The sequence below is a fragment of the Schistocerca nitens genome, chromosome 8, assembly GCF_023898315.1.
Source record: "Schistocerca nitens isolate TAMUIC-IGC-003100 chromosome 8, iqSchNite1.1, whole genome shotgun sequence".
NCBI classification, from domain to species: domain Eukaryota; kingdom Metazoa; phylum Arthropoda; class Insecta; order Orthoptera; family Acrididae; genus Schistocerca; species Schistocerca nitens.
Window position 1 is genome coordinate 446,365,197 of NC_064621.1, and position 6,007 is coordinate 446,371,203.

The window sequence follows — 6,007 nt, forward strand, 5'->3', positions numbered from 1 at the left end:
GTGGACGTCCCGTACTGTAGCGCCTGGACACGTTTCCTGTCTGCTGGAATCGTTGCCATAATCTTGAGATCACACTTTGTGGCACGCGGAGGGCCCGTGCTACAACCTGCTGTGTTTGACCAGCCTCCAGTCACCCTAGTATTTTACCCCTCGTAACGTCATCAATATGTGTTTTTTGAGCCATTTACAACACACAGTCACCACTACACACGTTTGAAAACGTCTGCACACTTACTCGTTGCACCGTACTCTGACATGCACCAACACACCTCTGCGTGATCCCAGCGCCACCGTGCGACGACCGCAGGCAAATGTACCGCATTTCACCCGAGGTGATTTAAACGCGCAAACCGCCGACCAGAGCGTTGTTTCACCATCTATCAGCATTATCCTTAATTTAGAGCATAAGTGTATTTATATTTACTTTGAGCCAATTAGTAGTATTTTACGAGTTACTGGAAAATGGTATAATGATTGACGTAAATAGTAGTATCATACATGGAGCTTAGGAATTGATGCACTGATACAAGTGTACTTACTTTTAGTATTGTAGGCTACAACAATGTGGTTTCACGTGTTTAATCTCTCTACTTGTATTTAATATCTATTAAATTCCGCATTATTTTATAGGAGAATAATTTAAAATATTTTCTTATCATAATATCATTTTTGTGTGTATCCTGCCTCATAAGACTTTTAAGGGTAATGCATTTTAACACCATTGTACCTCAAGTTCAAGAAATATAATGTGCCAATAAAGATTCAGCTGCATCAGATGGGCTACAAAAATTTTCAGGAATTACATGAAAAGCTGCTCCAAATATTCAGTTATATCAACTTTCATAATTTTCATTTTGTTACCATCAATTGTCTAACGATATGGATGAAGGAAAATGTCCAATCAGCAGACTGCTGTGTATTATTAAATACATTCCATGTCGTGGAAAAAGTAATGTTTTCTGTCCAAAAACTTGTCGTTAGTATTTCATCAGAAAGTGGAGAATGGCGGCGTAAACTTCGTGACTGTGCACCTCTGCTGAGAGATACCGAAAATTTGGGATCTATCTGTCACATATTAGACGTCGCTTTCGGCAACCCGCTTGGTTCTTTCGAGAGAAATATCTCTTCGAAATCAAGTCCGTCCGTAAAAACACGAAGTACGCACTATAATGCAAAAGCTGTCTGTAAAACAGAACACGCACTGTTTACTTCGTAACATTTTAGAGAAGAGCAACAGCGAACCACCTCCGCTAGATCTTACCCAGGACATCACTCTGCTGACCTCAAAGTTCAGTGACGTGCATGATACTTCGATCGCGATATTCCACGGATACTGAAAGCCAGCTTTTGAAACGTATTTCTTTTTAGCAGAAAGTCATCTTCCTCTAGTAACAGCAATATTTAGCGAATTAATATTTACTGATCTCGACCGAATGACTGGCTAAAGTGAAAACTTATAACTAGTGACAACTGCATATTGCCTTAGAATTACGATTCCATAAATAATGAAATATTCAATGCTTAAATGCGTCTTAATACACGAGAACGTGCTGAAAAGTAATGCCTCCTACTTTTTATGTGAAAACTCTGAAATCTTTTTAAATAAAAAGACGTTATTGGTATTCTGTACCTGTATTCTCCATGTCTACATACCGAGATAGGTGGCGCAGTGGTTAACACGCTGGACTCGCATTCGGAAGGACGATGGTTCAAATCCCCGTCCATCCATCCTGAATTAGATTTTCCGTCATTTCCCTAAATCGCTTCAGGCAAATGCCGGGATCGTTCCTTTGAAACGGCACGGCCGACTTCAAAAAATGGTTCAAATGGCTCTGAGCACTATGGGACTTAACTGCTGAGGTCATCAGTCCCCTAGAACTTAGAACTACTTAAACCTAACTAACCTAAGGACATCACACACAGCCATGCCCGAAGCAGGATTCGAACCTGCGACCGTGGCGGTCGCGCGGTTCCGGACTGTAGCGCCTAGAACCGCTCGGCCACCCCGGCCGGCACGGCCGACTTCCTTCCCCACCCTTCCCTAATCCGACGGGACCGATGACCTCACTGTTTGGTCCCTCACCCAAATCAACCAGCCAACCACGTCTACATATCAGCAGCCCTCCTACGCTAGAGGACTTAGCATTGTTCCGCGTAACATGGCGGTGTGTATCATAAGTATGTCGGTGCTTGAGAAAGAAGGTTCTATAATCGAGTTACGAATTCGAAGAGTTCGTCCGTACATGGAGTACCGTCTCTTTCAGCCTGACAATGCCAGACCACACATGAGCGCTGCGACATTTGCAGCAAATGAAATGGCACAATTTCAGAGACTTTACTGGTCTCATACATGTGACCCGCCAGGGTAGTCGAGCGCGCTAACGCGCTGCTTGCTGGACTCGGGTAGGTGCGCCGGCCGCGGATCGAATCCGCCCGGCGGATTAACGACGAGGGCGGGTGTGCAGGCCAGCCTGGATGTGGTTTTTAGGCGGTTTTCCACGTCCCGCTAGGTGGATACCGGGCTGGTCCCCACGTTCCACCTCAGTTACACGCGTCACAGACATTTGAAACACGTCCGCACTATTTCACGTTTTACACTAGACGCAGACAGTTGGGGTACATCGATTCCGTCCTGGGGGGTACGGGGTGGCGGCAGGAAGGGCATCCGGCCATCCCTAAAACTAACATTGCCAAATCAGTTGTAACCACGCCGACCCTGCGATCGCTGCGGGACTATGGCGTAAGCGAAAGAAAGAAAGAAAGCCTGGTCTCATACAGATATGATTTTATGTCTATAGACTGAAGCGGTGAGCGAAAATTTGTACAAAGGTCGGGAGTGGAAACCGGGTCTCCAACCCACTTGGCAAGTGTATTAACCACTAAGCCACCTTGACACAGCGGTTCGCACAACTGCACAGATTACCCTGGAAAGCACCCCTCCTCGATCCAAATTCTCACTGCCACCCCAGTCTACTACTGTTCGTGTGTAAGGGTCAATTTAAAGAAGATCGGGGCGGCTGTGGATCGAGGTGGGATGTGTGCCAGGATAGTCCGTGCAGTTGTGCAACAGCTGTGCCAAACCGAGCGAGGTGGCGCAGTGGTTAGCACACTGGACTCGCATTCGGAAGGACGACGGTTCAAACCCGTGTCTGGCCATCCTGATTTAGGTTTTCCGTGATTTTCCTAAATCGCTCCAGGCAAATGCTGGGATGGTTCCTTTGAAAGTGCCCGGCCGACTTCCTTCCGTAATCCGATGAGACCGATGACCTCGCTGTTCGGTCTCTTCCTCCAAACAACCCAACCCCAACCAAGCTGTGCCAAGGTAGCTTAGTCGCTAACGCACCTGCCTAGAAAGCAGGAGACCCGTATTTGGTTCCTGGCCTTGGTACAAATTTTCACTTGCCGTTTCAGTCTACGTACATAACATTTGCAACAATCCAAAGTATTGGGTTCACTCTCATCGATCTTAGTCCACACAGTCCCGACTTCCCCCATCCGGTTTCCTTCTGTTTACAAATCTTGAACAATAGCGAGGAGTGACGAAGCTGTGGAAGCAGAGGTGAGGTTGTGATTCTGTCAACAAAATCAAACATTCTACAATGTCGGTATCAACAAAGTGACATCTCGTTGGGGGAAATGTGTTTGTCACCAGTGTGATTGTGGCGAGAAATCAGTATGTAGACATTGCATGGGGGCTTAATTAATATAAAATGCAAATAATTTTAATTTTTTTTTGCTTTATTAGCTGTATGTCCGATTACGAAGTCTCGTAACGGTTGGCCCTGACTAGTATTATTACGCAATCTGACTGCATAGAACAACAACAAAGAATGAAATGGAAATTTTCATTAACACAATTAATTAATTAAGTCCCCAGCAACTATAAAACCTACGAAACCAAAGCACAAGTGTAACTGTTCTGTGTGTGGAAGTATGACTCAACGTACGCATCTGGCACGGTTCTTCTTCAACAACACAAGAAATTTTAAATATCATTTATACTGAAGTAACTAAAAAATAGAAATACTATAATTACTCAAGAAAACCAGAATTACACTCTAATACAAGAACACAAGCCAGATGCTTTGTTGACTGAACCTGTAATGAAGCATTACTTAAAACATTAAATAATGAAAAATAAATCAAGTTTCGTTACCTTCATATATTGACCAAAATCACTCTAATCATTACAATATATCTCCACACCGACTCGCTATTACCACATCTCAACAAGAACTTTTCAGTATCACATCTCAGCAAGCACTCCCTACTAGCACATCTCAACAAACACTCTCTGCTACGAGTTCTTAACAAGCACTGACTACCACGAGCCCTCCCCAAGCACTGACTACTACGACATCTCAATAATCACTGCCAGTGGAGGCGGCGGAACAATACTCTCTAGCGCGATCTCTGGCGCTGTGGCTCAGTGTAGCCACCTTTCAACATGAAGAATAAAGATGTATAATGTTGATAATGTTTGTTTTATTTAAAAAGTTTTAAGAGTTTTGACATAAAAGATTCGGAGTCATTACTTTTCAGCACGCCCTCACACATTCTATAACACTTTTTTTCTCAGTTATCCTTTTCAGATATCAAACGATGTGAAACATGCACATCAATTTTTTTACTTTAAGATATAACACCAAATGAAGTTCAAATTTGTCGTTAAATGAAATCTTTTGTTGATTTCTTTTAGAAGTTTTCACATATTTCAAATAAAAACAGTAGTTTTACATATAACATAGACCTTGGTAGCCGCTTTTCAGAAAAGGAAGGAAGACTGGTGTTTTAATGTCTCGTCGATCAGAGGCCTTTAGCAAAAGAGTACATGCTTCGATTGTGCCCTTTTGAAAGGGAACATGCTGTTATTTGCCCAAAGCGATTTACTGAAACCACAGGTAGCGGAAATCTGCATGGTTGGAGGGGTACCTGAACTGCTGCCCTCCTACAGGGGGACAATTATTGAACTATATAAAATAAAATCGTTGTAACTTCTGAACGGCTTGCGTTACGACGTTCAAACTGCACGATTGGCGGTGGGGAATGATGGGAATTAGTATGGTTTCGTTTAACGACGAAGCCCACTTTCATTTGGATGCGTTCGTCAATAAGCAAAATCATATGAAGATGGTATCTGCTCCTTTGGGCATGTCCGGAAGAACGGATATCATTGGTGATCTTGCAGCTCTCGAAGAATGAAATTACGATGAAATCCAGTTGAAAATGTGTGCCCCGACTGGGACCCGAACGCGGTATCTCCTGCTTACATGGCAGGACACATTCGAAAGAACAGATACCATCTTCCTACAGATAAGGCTAACCGGCCAATGATCTTCTTCAGTGCGGATGCACTCAAATTGCTCAAACTCTTACGGGAATCGGTAGATTAACTGCTGCGATTAATGAGTGTAGTGGGCAGAGGCATTACGAAGAATGTAGTGTGTGGACAGTAAGTTGGAAGTGTGGGTCTCACTGGGAGCGTGCCAGAGACAAGTCCCCGCAGTCGCACTATCCTCTGTGTCCTCGATGGCTCAGTCGGATAGAGTGTCTGCCTTGTAAGCAGGAGATCCTGGGTTCGAGTCCCAGTCGGGTCACACATTTACAACTGTCCCCGTTGATGTTTATCAACGCCTGTAAGCAGCTAGTGATCTGGATTTCATTGTAATTTCATAAGCAAAATTGGCGCATTTGGGAGAATGAGAATCCGCGTTTTGCGATCGAGAATTCTCTTCACTCTCAATGGGTGACTGTATGGTGTGCAATGTCCAGTCACGGAATAGTCGGTGCGAAATTCCTTGATGGCATCTACATCTACATCCATACTCCGCAAGCCACCTCACGGTGTGTGGCGGAGGGTACCTTGAGTACCTCTATCGGTTCTCCCTTCTATTCCAGTCTCGTATTGTTCGTGGAAAGAAAGATGGTCGGTATGCCTCTGTGTGGGCTCTAATCTCTCTGATTTTATCCTCATGGCCTCTTCGCGAGATATACGTAGGAGAGAGCA

The 6,007-nt window shown here is 44.2% G+C and overlaps 1 non-coding gene across 1 annotated transcript; it reads left to right on the top strand.

Moving 5' to 3' along the window:
• The first annotated feature begins 5,522 nt into the window (after positions 1 to 5,522).
• On the top strand, positions 5,523 to 5,597 carry Trnat-ugu (transfer RNA threonine (anticodon UGU)). Its single transcript has one exon. It is a non-coding gene; the product is annotated as a tRNA-Thr (tRNA).
• Positions 5,598 to 6,007: the final 410 nt, after the last annotated feature.